Raw genomic sequence first — 17,281 nt, 5'->3', positions numbered from 1 at the left:
ACTCAAAATGTACATACTTTTTTCGAACTGCAAAGTTGCTGGTTTTGAAGGAGTTATGATTGAACTAGGCCCTATTTGCAGATCTAAAATTTTTATTACTGCCAACCGAGTAGTATTTTTTTCTATTCCCCACTATTTTTTCTCGTCCTTATGTACAAGTGGTTTTACTCCTTAGTGCTCTCTATGTCGACGTTTTCAAGGAATGCCTCAAACTAGTGAGTAAAGAAAATAACGATCTTGGGTGACGCCAGGATCCTCACTTTTAATGTGAGAGGATTTTATGTACGGGTACAGGTCGTCCCGTGGGTGACCCGCCTACTTAGCAGGATGCCCTGGTAAAGCGATCTGCCCGGCCCTAAATCTCGTATAAAAGAAAGAAAGAGTTTAATTTTCTTATTTATCTCTTAAAGACGAAGTTGTATAACGCGTTGATAACGCTATTTTTTTTTTTACTGTGTAATGTGTTGAGAAAGCTATTTATTTACTGAGCGGCTCGTGCCTACGGGTAGTTTTTTTTATTTCTGTAAAACATTTATACGTCATTTAACGAGTTAAGATTTTAGAGTTTAGTAAAACTTTCCCTAGTTTTTAGGGGGGAGTGCGCAAGCGCTCGTCCCTGTTGTAATCTCTCTAGGGGCTTGTGACCACGCCCAGGTCAAGTCCATCAGTTTGTTTGGTTCGTGGGCTTGCCTTTGTCTTGGTACTGATAAGTGAATTTTGTCAGTTAAATACATTCGTTAATTTTTTGTTAGCAACAGCGATGAGCCTGGTTTATCATGTTGTCTTTCGTTCCTGCCCATGGCTGTAAGAAAGTCTGTGTGCCAGAAGAGCCTGTGGCCACCTTTATGGTAGGTGAAAATGCCAGCCAGGATATTAAGGGCCATATTTATACTTTTTGACGCAAAACTGCGCTAACGCAGTTTTGCGTCCAAAAATTAGCGCCGGCTAACGCCATTCTGAAGCCTCATGCGGGCGCCGTATTTATGCAATGACGTTAGCCGGCGTTAGCCGCCGGCGCTGTCTGGTGTGCGTTAAAGAAAACGACGTACACCAGGCAGCGCCGGCGTAGGGGGAAAATGGCGTATGGGTGTCCACAAATGGTGCAAGTCAGGCTGAGGCAAAAAAATCGCCACAACCCGATTTGCGCCATTTTTTTACGACGCCCATCCCCCATTGAAATGACTCCTGTCTTAGCAAAGACAGGAGTCATGCCCCTTGCCCAATGGCCATGCCCAGGGGACTTCTGTCCCCTGGGCATGGTCATTGGGCATAGTGGCATGTAGGGGGGCACAAATCAGGCCCCCCTATGACACAAAAAAAAATTAACAAAAATACTTACCTGGACTTACCTTAATGTCCCTGGGGTGGGTCCCTCCATCCTTGGGTGTCCTCCTGGGGTGGGCAAGGGTGGCAGGGGGTGTCCCTGGGGGCAGGGGAGGGCACCTCTGGGCTCATTCTGAGCCCACAGGTCCCTTAACGCCTGCCCTGACCCAGGCGCTAAAATCCGGCGCTAATGCAGGTTTTTTAGACCCGCCCACTCCCGGGCGTCATTTTTGCCCGGGAGTATAAATACGACGCATATGCATCGGAGTCATTTTTTAAGACGGGAACGCCTACCTTGCATATCATTAACGCAAGGAAGGTGTTCACGCAAAAAAATGACGCTAACTCCATGAACTTTGGCGCTAGACGCGTCTAACGCCAAAGTATAAATATGGAGTTAGTTTTGCGTCGAATTTGCGTCGAAAAAAGCGACGCAAATTCGGCGCAAACGGAGTATAAATATGCCCCTAAATCTATGGTTCACAAGACCATAGAAAAACCAATGTGGCTGGCCCTGAAAGTTCTTCACAACTGCATTAAGGCAGATTTAAAAGTCTATGGGCCATATTTATACTCCGTTTGCGCCGAAATTGCGTCGTTTTTTTTGACGCAATTTCGACGCAAAACTAATGCCAACTAACGCCATATTTATACTATGGCGTTAGAGGCGAATAGCGCCAAAGTTCCCGGAATGTGCGTCATTTTTTAGCGTGAACCCCTTCCTTGCGTTAATGATATGCAAGGGAGGCGTTCCCGTCTAAAAAATGACTCCCAGGCCTTTACGTGGTATTTATACTCCCGGGCAAAAGAGACGCCCGGGAGTTGGCGTGGCTAAAAACGGCGCATTTGCGCCACTTTTTAACGCCTGCTCAGGGCAGGCGTTAAGGGGCCTGTGGGCTCAAAATGAGCCCACAGGTGCCCTCCCATGCCCCCAGGGACCCCCCCGCCACCCTTGCCCACCCCAGGAGGACCCCCAAGGATGGAGGGACCCACCCCAGGGACATTCAGGTAAGTTCAGGTAAGTTTTATTTTTTATTTTTTATATTTTATTTTGGTGGCATAGGGGGGCCTTATTTGTGCCCCCCTACATGCCACTATGCCCAATGACCATGCCCAGGGGACAGAAGTCCCCTGGGCATGGCCATTGGGCAAGGGGGCATGACTCCTATCTTTCCAATGATAGGAGTCATGTTGATGGGGGATGGGCGTCGTTAAAAAATGGCGCAAGTCGGGTTAAGACGATTTTTTCGACGTAACCTGACTTGCCCCATTTTAAGACGCCCATGCGCCATTTTCCCCCTACGCCGGCGCTGTCTGGTCTACGTGGTTTCTTCCCACGCAAACCAGGCAGCGCCGGTCTGATTGCGCCGTCTAACGCCATTCCATAAATACGGCGCCCGCATGGCGCTTCAGAATGGCGTTAGACGGCGCAAAACTTTTTGACGCTAAACTGCGTTAGCGCAGTTTAGCGTCAAAAAGTATAAATATGGGCCTATGAATGGCCCACTGTGGCTGAAGTGCAGAGAGGCCAGGGAGATACGCAGGGCCATATTTATACTCCGTTAGCGCCGAAATTGCGTCGTTTTTTTTGACGCAATTTCGACGCAAAACTAACGCCAACTAACGCCATATTTATACTATGGCGTTAGAGGCGAATAGCGCCAAAGTTCCCGGAATGTGCGTAATTTTTTAGCGTGAACCCCTTCCTTGCGTTAATGATATGCAAGGGAGGCGTTCCCGTCTAAAAAATGACTCCCAGGACTTTACGTGGTATTTATACTCCCGGGCAAAAGAGACGCCCGGGAGTTGGCGTGGCTAAAAACGGCGCATTTGCGCCACTTTTTAACGCCTGCTCAGGGCAGGCGTTAAGGGGCCTGTGGGCTCAAAATGAGCCCACAGGTGCCCTCCCATGCCCCCAGGGACCCCCCCTGCCACCCTTGCCCACCCCAGGAGGACCCCCAAGGATGGAGGGACCCACCCCAGGGACATTCAGGTAAGTTCAGGTAAGTATAATTTTTTATTTTTTTTATTTTTTTTTGGTGGCATAGGGGGGCCTTATTTGTGCCCCCCTACATGCCACTATGCCCAATGACCATGCCCAGGGGACAGAAGTCCCCTGGGCATGGCCATTGGGCAAGGGGGCATGACTCCTATCTTTACAATGATAGGAGTCATGTTGATGGGGGATGGGCGTCGTTAAAAAATGGCGCAAGTCGGGTTAAGACGATTTTTTCGACGTAACCTGACTTGCCCCATTTTAAGACGCCCATGCGCCATTTTCCCCCTACGCCGGCGCTGTCTGGTCTACGTGGTTTTTTCCCACGCAAACCAGGCAGCGCCGGTCTGATTGCGCCGTCTAACGCCATTCCATAAATACGGCGCCCGCTTGGCGCTTCAGAATGGCGTTAGACGGCGCAAAACTTTTTGACGCTAAACTGCGTTAGCGCAGTTTAGCGTCGAAAAGTATAAATATGGGCCGCAGTGTCCTTGATCAGGATGTACAACAATGGGCCCCCTTCTCCAAAGCAAAGGTGAAGGCTACCCATACTTTCCAGGAAAAAAAACAATCAATAAATTGAAGGTGGCTTTCTTGGATATGACAGAAGATACTCGCTGTAGAGCGCAGTCTGTCTGCGCTCCTGAAACAATCAAAATGGCAGCAACAGCTAGCAGTCCACCAATTCATTATTTGACCATTATTCAGAGAAAGGAAATCGACCACTATGATTAAATCTTCACTGCACTTGATAAAATGCTCACTAACAAAAGTGCTAAATTCAGATTTTCCTAGCTTTAGTAAAGGAAAGTCTAGATTTTATTAAAGAAGCGGAGGCGAGTATTATGCTTCCTTTTCTTGCTTTATTTTAAACAGCAGCCAAGACAATAAAGCAGAACTACATATCCCATGAAACATAGCGAATGATGTAAATGATGAGGTCATAAAGAATAACCAATGGAAAACATTCAACCACAATAATTATCTTAACTGCGAACAACAAGCCCTCTTTTCTTGCAGGAGCAGATCAAAGTGGACAGAATAAAGGAATAATAATCAAAATAATAGAAAAAGCCATTAATAACGTGAAAAAGTCCTTAGCAAAGTCCAGGGAAGAAGGAGGAGACGACTTCAGGTGGATATCACAACATCCGGAAAGCATTGTCCGCTGATTGTGGGAGCAACCAGAAGAAAGATCTTTCAAAGGAAGGGTCTTTGACACAAAACCAGCATGTTCAAGTCGAAGCGGTTGGTGCAGGGGAAACCGGCACTGGAAAAGAAAAGGGTGGGTTAATAAAAGCGGTGGGATAATACTCGCCTCCGCTTCTTTAATAAAATCTAGACTTTCCTTTACTAAAGCTAGGAAAATCTGAATTTTATTACAAGAACGGAGGCTCCTATTATGCTTGTTTAAAGCATATTAACAACAGAATCAGCCATCGAAGAAATAGGTTTGCAATAAAACGTCTTAAAAGTGGAAACATTAGACCAATCTGCCGATCTAAGAATGTCCTCCAATCGAGCTCCAGCCAAAAGAGCTTTAGAAGCCATAGCACCTCTGGTCGAATGTGCTCCAAAAGAAGTAGTGTCAATACCCGCAAGGGCCATGACCCACCTAACCCAGCGAGCATGGGTAGGAGAGGAAACAGGTTTATAAGGTTTAGAAAAAGATATTAGCAACTGGGAGAAAGAGGACATTCTTAAATCAGCAGTTCTAGCAATGTAAACCTTTAAACATTTAGCAACACAGAGTTTAGGATGTGAAGGGAAGTATGGATAATGAATCACAGAAATGTTAGTCTTAGTTCTTCTATAAATCCTAAAAGATACTTTAGAAGGAGAAAACTGGACAGAGGAGACGTCCAAAGCTCTAACATCAGAAACACGTTTCAATGAAACTAAGCATAACAACATAGTTAACTTTGCAGACAGATACTTCAAAGAAAGTGAATCATTATCAAGCCAGGAATTAAATAAATCCAAAACCAAATTCGCATCCCATAAATATGTGTATTTAGACGTCGGAGGATTAGAAAATCTTACTCCCTTCAAAAGCCGGCACACCAAAGGATGTTCCCCAACAGGTTTGCCATCTATTCGGATATGTTCGGCAGAAATGGCAGATCTATAAGTATTTACCGTTCTGTATGCTTTCCCCTGGGAGGCTAGAGAAGCTAAAAAATTAACGATTAAAGTCACATAGGCTGAAAAGGGATCTGAATTCCTGTCCAAACACCAGCCACACCAGGCCAACCAGGCAGACCTGTAAACCTTAGATGTTCCTGGGGCCCAAGAATGGCGGATATACTGGGCAGCTTCTTCCGAAATTCCGGGGGTTCTCCAAGCTGACCCGAAATCTTCCAAGCCACAAGAGTTAGAGTTTGGTTGAGAACCATATCGTGAGGACGACCCTCTGGATCGAGGAGGAGCTCTGGAAACAAAGGAATCAGAACCGGACAATCTATTGATAACTCCAGAACCGAAGGGAACCAAGGCTGTGTCTGCCAAAAGGGGGTCACTAATACCAGGGAGGCTCGTTGACGACGAACCTGGGCAAGGACTCTGGCTATCATCGCAAAAGGAGGAAAAGCATAATTCAGATCGGGAGACCAGTCCTGGAGAAAAGCGTCCATAGCGAGAGCTTGAGGATCCGGTCTCCAGCTGTAAAACTTTGGGAGGTGAGAGTTTAATCGTGAAGCGAACAGATCTATTGACATGATACCGAACTTTGAAGAAAGATTGTTGAATACTGAAGGATGAAGCTGCCAATCGCTGGAGTCTTTTAGATAGCGTGAACACCAATCTGCTATTGTGTTCATTTTCCCTGGTAGATATTGAGCCGTGACCGACAACTTCTAAGGGAGGCAAAACTCCCAAAAGCTTTTGGCTAGATCCGCAAGGGGCTTGGATCTCGTTCCTCCCAGATGATTGATATACTTTACTGCGGAAATGTTGTCCATCTTTAAAAGAATAGAACAACTTACCTTGTCCTTTGCGAATGTCCTCAGAGCAAAGGAGCCTGCAAGCATCTCTAAACAATTTATGTGCAAGACAGACTCCCTCTCTGACCATACGCCTTCAGTCGAGACGTTGCCACATCTTGCGCCCCAACCTGTCCGACTTGCATCGGATTCTAATACTAGATCTGGGGCCGAAGAGAAAATAGCTCTTCCGTTCCAGGCTTCCAAATGATCGAGCCACCACCGCATCTCTGCACGAGAGTCTTGATCCAACAGGACTATATCCGAATACTGAAGACCTTTTCGGAGATGGCGAATCTTTAACCTTTGAAGAGCCCTGTAATGTAACGGACCTGGAAATATGGCCTGAATGGAAGAGGCCAAAAGACCTACAATTCTCGCCAGAGACCGAAGAGAAACATGGGAGAGACTGAGGATCTGTTGTAATTCGCATTTTATTCGCGTCACCTTCTGAAGCGGTAGTGATAGAGATGTAGTTTGAGAGTCTATGAGGACACCTAGAAACTCTACTTGAGTGGAGGGAACTAGAGAAGACTTCTCCATGTTTACCAGAAACCCAAGGGACTGTAACAGGTGAAGGGAAACATGTAAGTGTTGCAACAGGGTATCCTTGTTCTGAGCCATTATAAGAAAATCGTCTAGATAGATGATTAATCTTATGCCCTGGGCCCTTAAAAAGGCTACCACCGGCTTCATTACCTTTGTGAAGCACCAAGGAGCCGAAGCGAGCCCGAATGGGAGAGCTTTGAACTGGAAAATCGAACCTTCCCATTGAAACTGAAGGAATTTCCTGTAAAAGGGATGGATCGGAATCGCAAAATAAGCGTCTTGAAGATCCAGACGGACAAACCAGTCACCTGTCTAACAGAATGTCTCTGAGATGGAGGATTGTCTCCATTTTGAAATGGTTGTAAACTACGTAGTTGTTGAACAGTCTTAGGTTTATAACTGGCCAAAACTTTTTGTTTTTCTTTTGAACCAAAAATATGGTACTGAGAAAACCCGAGGGATGAAAACATGTCTGCTCTATCACATTTTTTGAAACCAAAGTTAAAATTTCCAAATTCATCAGACGGGATTGTTCCTGAGAAAATCTTAGAGGAGGAGGAGGGGAAGTTTGGGAGGGAATCTGATAGAGATCTATGCAATACCCCTGAATGGTTTGAAGAACCCAAGGGTCCGCGGTAATTCAAAACCAATTTGAAAGAAAATGGGCTAACCGACCTCCCACCGGAAGATGGCCAAAATTTAAAACTCTTACCTGAGACTTGTCCCCCTCTCTGACGGTAACCTCTGGTCCTGAAACCTCTCCCTCTTTGAGGATAGAATTGAGGTCTGAACTCGGGGGAGTAGAAAGAGGAGCCTCTGAAGCTGCCACCACGGTAGGAGAAGCGGCCGGTAAAGCGGCTCCTTCCTTTACCGGCCCTGCCAAAAACCCTAGAGTTGAAAATCTTCTTCATCGAGGTTTGGGCTTTATCCAGTGTTGTAAACGTAGAAACATATCTACTGAGTTATTTGATGAACGAGTCCCCAAAAAGAAGACCGTTAGCCTGTAGTCCTTCCTCTCTGGACGCCAAACTGCCCAATTTAGGTTCTATTTTGAGCAACAGACTCTTTCGTCTCTCCTGGGACATGGCAGTGTTCGCATTTCCTAATAAACAAATTGCCCGTTGGGCCCAGTTGGACAAAGCATCAGGATCAATTTGTGTACCCTCCAGCCTGGCATCTTCAGCTAAATCGAGAATTCTGGTTAAAGGACCAACCAAATCTAAAAGCTTGTCCTGACACACGGACCACGCACGATCAACTCCTTTTTTCAGATCCTTTCCAAATTTAGAGAAGAATAAAAGCATATTAGGATCTATCGCAGGAGTGGAAGTTATGCTGTGCGGGAGGGAGGGACGGGGACATTCTGATCGCAATTTGTTTCTTGTGGCTTTATCTAAAGAATGCCTTAAATGACACAAAACGTATTCCGCCACATGATCAGAAGGAAACCATTCGGTGGAATTTGGGTGATGTATCAAAGTGGGATCAAACATTGGTTCTCCCAGAGCATCGAGAACAGTAAAATCATAAACACGAGAAGAACTCGAATCAAATGGAGAATTTTTTTGCCTTTTCTCCGAAGGCCCTTGCCAGAGATCATCAGGATCCTGAATATCATCAAAATCCCCACCATTATAATCCATATCGTCATCAGTATCCCTCAACTGCGTTATTTCAAGAGGAAAGGGATCCGTTTCCACCGTATTAAGCTCCTTACGGGGGGAAGGACCAGCAACCTGGGGAGAGTCATCAGCGCTTGATTTCGCCTGAGCTTTTGTAAAAAAGCGTTTTTTGCCCCTGAGAGTTTCAGAAACATCAGAGTTTTGAGCGGACAATTTTTTAAAAGATGATTCCAATTTTTGGGACATTTGTAACATAGATGTAGATACCGCCTGTTGAACCGTATCCTGAATAAAAGAATTCAAATCTGCACGTAAATTGTCCAAATCAACTTTACTGGAGCTATCCTCTCCTTTTTTAGCCACTATTAGCTAAGAAAATAAATAACTAGTTAACAAATAAATGAAGATGCCAGGCAGAAAAAATCCACAAATTGAAAAGAATGCTAAATAAATTCCAAAGGAAATGCGGTGAAGAAAGGGTTAAGTTAAATAACACCAAGAAAAAAGAGTGGGCGTGGAGAGGACGACACTCTCTCAGGGGAAAGAGGCGTGTCCGGTCTCGCAATCCCCGAGCCGGAACAGACGTGAAAGGAAACCTCCTCAAAGCCGCTAACAAACGTTGGACCGAAGGGGAGAAACTCTCAGATAAAGCGAGAGTCTCCCGTGAATTCCCCAGGACTGCCGAGCTGCTCCGAGGTAAGCGCTGAAGTGAAAGGCGCTTACCTCAGGAGCACGAGGCGGGAGAGCCGAACGTTCTTCAGAACGTTCGGCTCGGCCGCGAAAGCGCGACGCGAGCGCTTGAAAACGGCAGTAAATGTTAAAGAAAAACAGGAAACGATTCAAATACACATCTTATAAACAAAGGTTTTTTTTAAATAAACAAGTAATGATTATAAGAAAAAAACAAGTACTAGAAAATATGACAATACACAACATGTAAATGTAAGATGGGGTAAAAGAACTTATCTTGACTGTAGGAGGCTGGACTGGCTTGTAGTGAGTACCAAGGGGTACTTGCACCTTGCACCAGGCCCAGTTATCCCTTATTAGTGTATAGGGTGTCTAGCAGCTTAGGCTGATAGATAATGGTAGCTTAGCAGAGCAGCTTAGGCTGAACTAGGAGACGTGTGAAGCTACTACAGTACCACTTAGTGTCATATGCACAATATCATAAGAAAACACAATACACAGTTATACTAAAAATAAAGGTACTTTATTTTTATGACAATATGCCAAAGTATCTTAGAGTGTACCCTCAGTGAGAGGATAGGAAATATACACAAGATATATATACACAATAGCAAAAATATGCAGTATAGTCTTAGAAAACAGTGCAAACAATGTATAGTTACAATAGGATGCAATGGGGAAACATAGGGATAGGGGCAACACAAACCATATACTCCAAAAGTGGAATGCGAACCACGAATGGACCCCAAACCTATGTGACCTTGTAGAGGGTCGCTGGGACTATTAGAAAATAGTGAGAGTTAGAAAAATAACCCTCCCCAAGACCCTGAAAAGTGAGTGCAAAGTGCACTAAAGTTCCCCTAAGGACAAAATAGTCGTGTTAGAGGAATAATGCAGGAAAGACACAAACCAGCAATGCAACAACTGTGGATTTCCAATCTAGGGTACCTGTGGAACAAGGGGACCAAGTCCAAAAGTCACAAGCAAGTCGGAGATGGGCAGATGCCCAGGAAATGCCAGCTGCGGGTGCAAAGAAGCTTCGACTGGACAGAAGAAGCTGAGGTTTCTGCAAGAACGAAAAGGGCTAGAGACTTCCCCTTTGGTGGACGGATCCCTCTCGCCTTGGAGAGTCGTGCAGAAGTGTTTTCCCACCGGAAGGACGCCAACAAGCCTTGCTAGACGCAAATCGTGCGTTTGGCGTTTTTGGACGCTGCTGGGGCCCAGGAGGGACCAGGAGGTCGCAAATTGGACCTGAAGAGAGAGGGGACGTCGAGCAAGACAAAGAGCCCTCACTGAAGCAGGTAGCACCCGGAGAAGTGCCAGAAACAGGCACTACAAGGATGCGTGAAATGGTGCTCGCCGAAGTTGCACAAAGGAGTCCCACGTCGCCGGAGACCAACTTAGAAAGTCGTGCAATGCAGGTTAGAGTGCCGTGGACCCAGGCTTGGCTGTGCACGAAGGATTTCCGCCGGAAGTGCACAGGGGCCGGAGTAGCTGCAAAGTCGCGGTTCCCAGCAATGCAGCCCAGCGAGGTGAGGCAAGGACTTACCTCCACCAAACTTGGGCTGAAGAGTCACTGGACTGTGGGGGTCACTTGGACAGTGTCGCTGGATTCGAGGGACCTCGCTCGTCGTGCTGAGAGGAGACCCAAGGGACCGGTAATGCAGCTTTTTGGTGCCTGCGGTTGCAGGGGGAAGATTCCGTCGACCCACGGGAGATTTCTTCGGAGCTTCTGGTGCAGAGAGGAGGCAGACTACCCCCACAGCATGCACAAGCAGGAAAACAGTCGAGAAGGCGGCAGGATCAGCGTTACAGAGTTGCAGTAGTCGTCTTTGCTACTATGTTGCAGGTTTGCAGGCTTCCAGCGCGGTCAGCGGTCGATTCCTTATCAGAAGGTGAAGAGAGAGATGCAGAGGAACTCGGCTGAGCTCATGCATTCGTTATCTAAAGTTTCCCCAGAGACAGAGACCCTAAATAGCCAGAAAAGAGGGTTTGGCTACCTAGGAGAGAGGATAGGCTACTAACACCTGAAGGAGCCTATCAGCAGGAGTCTCTGACGTCACCTGGTGGCACTGGCCACTCAGAGCAGTCCAGTGTGCCAGCAGCACCTCTGTTTCCAAGATGGCAGAGGTCTGGAGCACACTGGAGGAGCTCTGGACACCTCCCAGGGGAGGTGCAGGTCAGGGGAGTGGTCACTCCCCTTTCCTTTGTCCAGTTTCGCGCCAGAGCAGGGGCTAAGGGGTCCCTGAACCGGTGTAGACTGGCTTATGCAGAATTGGGCACCTCTGTGCCCAACAAAGCATTTCCAGAGGCTGGGGGAGGCTACTCCTCCCCTGCCTTCACACCATTTTCCAAAGGGAGAGGGTGTCACACCCTCTCTCAGAGGAAGTTCTTTGTTCTGCCATCCTGGGCCAGGCCTGGCTGGACCCCAGGAGGGCAGATGCCTGTCTGAGGGGTTGGCAGCAGCAGCAGCTGCAGTGAAACCCCAGGAAGGGCAGTTTGGCAGTACCAGGGTCTGTGCTACAGACCACTGGGATCATGGGATTGTGCCAACTATGCCAGGATGGCATAGAGGGGGCAATTCCATGATCATAGACATGTTACATGGCCATATTCGGAGTTACCATTGTGAAGCTACATATAGGTAGTGACCTATATGTAGTGCACGCGTGTAATGGTGTCCCCGCACTCACAAAGTTCAGGGAATTGGCTCTGAACAATGTGGGGGCACCTTGGCTAGTGCCAGGGTGCCCTCACACTAAGTAACTTTGCACCTAACCTTTACCAGGTAAAGGTTAGACATACAGGTGACTTATAAGTTACTTAAGTGCAGTGTAAAATGGCTGTGAAATAACGTGGACGTTATTTCACTCAGGCTGCTGTGGCAGGCCTGTGTAAGAATTGTCAGAGCTCCCTATGGGTGGCAAAAGAAATGCTGCAGCCCATAGGGATCTCCTGGAACCCCAATACCCTGGGTACCTCAGTACCATATACTAGGGAATTATAAGGGTGTTCCAGTAAGCCAATGTAAATTGGTAAAAATGGTCACTAGCCTGTTAGTGACAATTTGGAAAGAAATGAGAGAGCATAACCACTGAGGTTCTGATTAGCAGAGCCTCAGTGAGACAGTTAGTCACTACACAGGTAACACATTCAGGCACACTTATGAGCACTGGGGCCCTGGGTTACCAGGGTCCCAGTGACACATACAACTAAAACAACATATATACAGTGAAAAATGGGGGTAACATGCCAGGCAAAATGGTACTTTCCTACACAACCCCCCCCCCCCAAACGAAGGACAATAAGACTAGCCATGACCTGATGAGTCTTCATTGTCTAAGTGGAAATATCTGGAGAGTCCATCTGCATTGGAGTGGCTACTCCCAGGTCTATGTTCCACTGTATAGTCCATTCCCTGTAGGGATATGGACCACCTCAACAATTTAGGATTTTCACCTTTCATTTGTTTTAGCCAAAGTAGAGGTTTGTGGTCTGTCTGAACAATGAAGTGAGTGCCAAACAGGTATGGCCTCAACTTCTTCAGAGCCCAGACCACAGCAAAGGCCTCCCTCTCAATGGCAGACCAACGCTTTTCTCTAGGGGTCAACCTTCTACTAATAAAAGCAACAGGTTGATCCTGGCCCTCAGAATTAAGTTGTGATAGGACTGCCCCTACTCCTAATTCAGATGCATCAGTTTGGACATAGAATTTTTTTTAGTAACAAGGGCTTTTCAGGACAGGTGCTGAGCACATGGCCTGCTTCAGCTCCTCAAAAGCTTTCTGACAGTTTGCTGTCCATAATACCTTTTTAGGCATTTTCTTGGATGTGAGGTCATTAAGAGGGGCTGCAATGGAGCCATAGTTCTTAATGAACCTCCTGTAATACCCAGTGAGGCCTAGAAAGGCTCTCACCTGAGTCTGAGTGGTAGTGGGAACCCAATCAATAATAGTTTGGATTTTCCCCTGAAGTGGTGCAATCTGTTCCCCACCAACAAGGTGTCCCAGATAAACCACCTTACCCTGCCCTATCTGGCACTTTGAAGCCTTGATAGTGAGGCCTGCCTTTTGCAGGGCCTCCAAAACTTTCCATAGGTGGACCAGGTGATCATCCCAGCTGGAGCTAAAGACAGCTATATCGTCCAAATATGCTGCACTGAAAGCTTCCAGCCCTTGCAGGACTGTGTTCACCAACCTCTGAAAAGTGGCAGGTGCATTTTTCAAACCAAAAGGCATTACAGTAAACTGGTAATGTCCTCCAATGGTAGAAAATGCAGTCTTAGGTTTAGCATCTTCTGACAATTTGATCTGCCAATACCCTGCAGTCAAATCAAAAGTGCTTAGATACTTGGCAGATGCCAGTGTATCTATGAGCTCATCTGCCCTGGGTATAGGGTGAGCATCAGTTTTGGTTACCAAGTTGAGGCCTCTATAGTCTACACAAAACCGCATTTCCTTCTTTCCATCTTTAGAATTGGGTTTTGGTACCAGTACCACAGGAGAAGCCCATGGACTGTCAGAGTGCTCAACCACTCCTAGTTCCAACATTTTCTGAACTTCTTGCTTTATGCAGTCCCTGACATGGTCAGGCTGCCTATAGATCTTACTTTTGACAGGTAAACTGTCTCCAGTATCTATAGTGTGCTCACACCAAGAAGTGGTGCCTGGCACAGTAGAGAAGAGTTCTGAAAATTGTCCTAGGAGATTTATGCAATTGTCTTTCTGCTCAGCAGTAAAACAATCTGCCAAAACTACACCTTCCACAAGAGCATCTTGTTCTGTGGAAGAAAAGAGATCAGGTAGAGGATCACTGTCTTCTTCCTGTCCCTCATCTGTTGCCATGAGCAGGGTGAGATCAGCCCTGTCATAGTAGGGTTTCAGGCGGTTGACATGGAGCACCCTAAGGGGACTCCTGGCAGTGCCTAAGTCAACCAAGTAGGTGACTTCACCCTTCTTTTCAACAATTGTGTGGGGTCCACTCCACTTATATTGGAGTGCTCTTGGGGCCACAGGCTCCAAGACCCACACTTTCTGCCCTGGTTGGTACTGAACCAAAACAGCCTTCTGATCATGCCATTGCTTCTGGAGCTCTTGGCTGGCCTGAAGGTTTTTACTGGCCTTTTTCATGTACTCAGCCATCCTTGATCTGAGGCCAAGTACATAATCCACAATATCCTGCTTAGGAGCTTTTAAAGGTTGTTCCCAACCCTCCTTTACAAGTGTGAGTGGACCCCTAACAGGGTGTCCAAAAAGAAGTTCAAAGGGGCTGAAGCCCACTCCTTTCTGGGGTACCTCCCTGTAGGCAAAAAGGAGGCATGGTAGAAGGATATCCCATCTCCTGCGGAGTTTTTCAGGGAGACCCATAATCATGCCTTTGAGAGTTTTATTAAATCTCTCCACCAGTCCATTTGTTTGTGGATGATAGGGTGTTGTGAACTTGTACGTTACACCACACTCCTTCCACATGGCCTTTAAGTATGCAGACATGAAATTGCTTCCTCTGTCTGATACTACTTCCTTTGGGAAGCCCACCCTGGAAAATATTCCCAGGAGGGCCTTTGCCACTGCAGGAGCTGTAGTGGTCCTTAAAGGAATTGCTTCAGGATATCTTGTGGCATGGTCCACTACCACCAAGATAAACCTATTGCCTGAAGCAGTAGGAGGGTCAAGGGGGCCAACTATGTCAACCCCTACCCTTTCAAAGGGAACCCCAACCACAGGCAGTGGGATAAGGGGTGCCTTTGGAGTGCCACCTGTCTTGCCACTGGCTTGACAGGTTTCACAGGACTTACAAAATTCCTTTGTGTCCTCTGACATCCTAGGCCAATGAAACAATGGAACCAATCTGTCCCAAGTTTTCATTTGACCCAGGTGCCCAGCTAGGGGAATGTCATGTGCCAGTGTTAGGAGGAACTTTCTGTACTCCTGAGGAATCACTAATCTCCTGGCAGCTCCAGGTTTAGGATCCCTATGCTCAGTGTACAAGAGGTTGTCTTCCCAGTAAACTCTGTGAGAGTCACTGACATCCCCATTAGCCTGTTTGACAGCTTGCTGTCTGAGACCCTCTAATGTGGGACAGGTTTGCTGTGCCACACTCAGCTCCTCTCTGGCAGGCCCCCCTTCACCCAAAAGCTCAGCAGTGTCTGCTTCCAGCTCCTCTGGTGTAGGTTCTGCACAGGGAGGGAATTCTTCTTCCTCAGAATTAGAATCCACTGTAGAGGGAGGGATAGTAGGAAGTGGTTTGCTTCTACTAGCCCTAGCTTTAGGGAGCACTTGGTCCATTGTTCCAGGATCCAAGCTTCCCTGTCCTTTTTGCTTTTTGGCCTGAGCCCTTGTCAAAGCAAAAATATGCCCTGGGATGCCCAGCATTGCTGCATGGGCCTCCAACTCCACATCTGACCAAGCTGATGTCTCCAAATCATTCCCTAATAGACAGTCTACAGGTAAATCTGAAGCTACCACAACTTTCTTTGGACCAGTTACCCCCCCCATTTGAGATTTACAACAGCCATGGGGTGGCTTTGTGTTATGTTGTGAGCATCGGTTACTTGGTACTGGTGTCCAAGTATGTGTTGTTCAGGGTGCACCAGTTTCTCAATCACCATTGTGACACTGGCACCTGTGTCCCTGTAGGCCTGGACCTCAACACCATTTATTAGGGTTAGTTGCTTGTACTTCTCCAAGTTATGGGGGCAAGCAACCAAAGTGGCTAAATCAATAGCCCCTTCAGAGACTAAAGTAGCCTCTGTGGTCTCCCTAATCAGACCAACCCCAACTAAATTACCAAAAGTGAGCCCAGCTACTCCCTTGGATTGGCTATTAGTAGGTTTGCTCCCACCACCACTGCTATTAGTAGGGACACTAGGTGTAGCAGTAGGGGTTGTAGTGGTAGGAGCTGTGGTGCCTTTCTTTGGACAACTAGGATCTGTTGTCCAATGGCCTTTTATTTTACATAAATAGCACCATGGTTTCTTTTCCTTGTTCTGATTAAAGGAGGATTTGGACCCACCACCCCCACCAGAGTGTGTTTGTGGGCCTGATGAAGACTCATTTTTAGATTTGTCCCCACCCTTGTCAGAAGACTTACCATCCTTCTTTTTGTTGCCATCTTTGTCACCCCCTGTATGAACTTTTCTGTTCACTCTTGTTCTGACCCATTTGTCTGCCTTCTTTCCCAATTCTTGGGGAGAGGTCAGATCAGAGTCCACCAAGTACTGGTGCAACAAATCAGACACACGATTATTAAGAATATGCTCTCTCAGGATCAAGTTATACAGGCTGTCATAATCAGTAACTTTACTGCCATGTAACCACCCCTCCAAGGCCTTCACTGCCTGGTCAATGAAATCAACCCAGTCTTGTGAAGACTCCTTTTTGGTCTCTCTGAACTTTATCCTGTACTGTTCAGTGGTTAAGCCATAACCATCCAGGAGTGCATTTTTAAGAACTTGGAAATTATTAGCATCATTTTCTTTCACAGTAAGGAGCCTATCCCTACCTTTTCCACTAAATGATAGCCATAGGATAGCAGCCCACTGCCTTTGAGGGACATCCTGTACAACACAGGCCCTCTCAAGTGCAGCAAACCACTTGTTAATGTCATCCCCCTCCTTATAAGGGGGAACTATCTTGTGCAGATTCCTGGAATCATGCTCTTTTGCAGGATGACTATGGGGAATACTGCTGCTGCCACCATGGGTATCTAAACCCAACTTCTTTCTTTCCTTCTCTAATTCAAAAGACTGTCTATCCAAATCCAGCTGTGCTTTTTAAGCTTCAGTCTGGTTTGTTCCACCCTCAACTTATTGAGTTCCCTCTCTAACATTCTGTCATCAGGGTTGGTGGGAGGGACATTTCTAGAAACAGAGCTATGATGGGAATGAACAGAAGGAGACCTGTCCCTTACAGAAGCCAACCTAACAGCTTGGTTTACAGAAACATTACTACCAGTATGGTGAGAATAAATGCTTTTGCTATGATGTGAGACAACACTATTTATTTGGTGTGGCTCATCATCATTACCATCTATGCTAGATTGTCTAGTAATGGGCAGGCTAGGAAGTTTCTTTCCTGAATCTTTTCCTGGGGGAGTCCCTGAATCAGATTGGGAACTATTAGG

The 17,281-nt window shown here is 46.6% G+C and overlaps 1 non-coding gene across 1 annotated transcript; it reads left to right on the top strand.

The window, feature by feature from the left end:
* The first annotated feature begins 202 nt into the window (after window positions 1-202).
* Window positions 203-352, top strand: LOC138294453 (U12 minor spliceosomal RNA). The gene has a single exon (XR_011203452.1). It is a non-coding gene; the product is annotated as a U12 minor spliceosomal RNA (small nuclear RNA).
* Window positions 353-17,281: the final 16,929 nt, after the last annotated feature.

This window comes from Pleurodeles waltl, chromosome 4_2 (genome assembly GCF_031143425.1).
Source record: "Pleurodeles waltl isolate 20211129_DDA chromosome 4_2, aPleWal1.hap1.20221129, whole genome shotgun sequence".
Classification (NCBI taxonomy): Eukaryota; Metazoa; Chordata; class Amphibia; order Caudata; family Salamandridae; genus Pleurodeles; species Pleurodeles waltl.
This window is presented reverse-complemented; position numbering and strand designations above follow the sequence as displayed.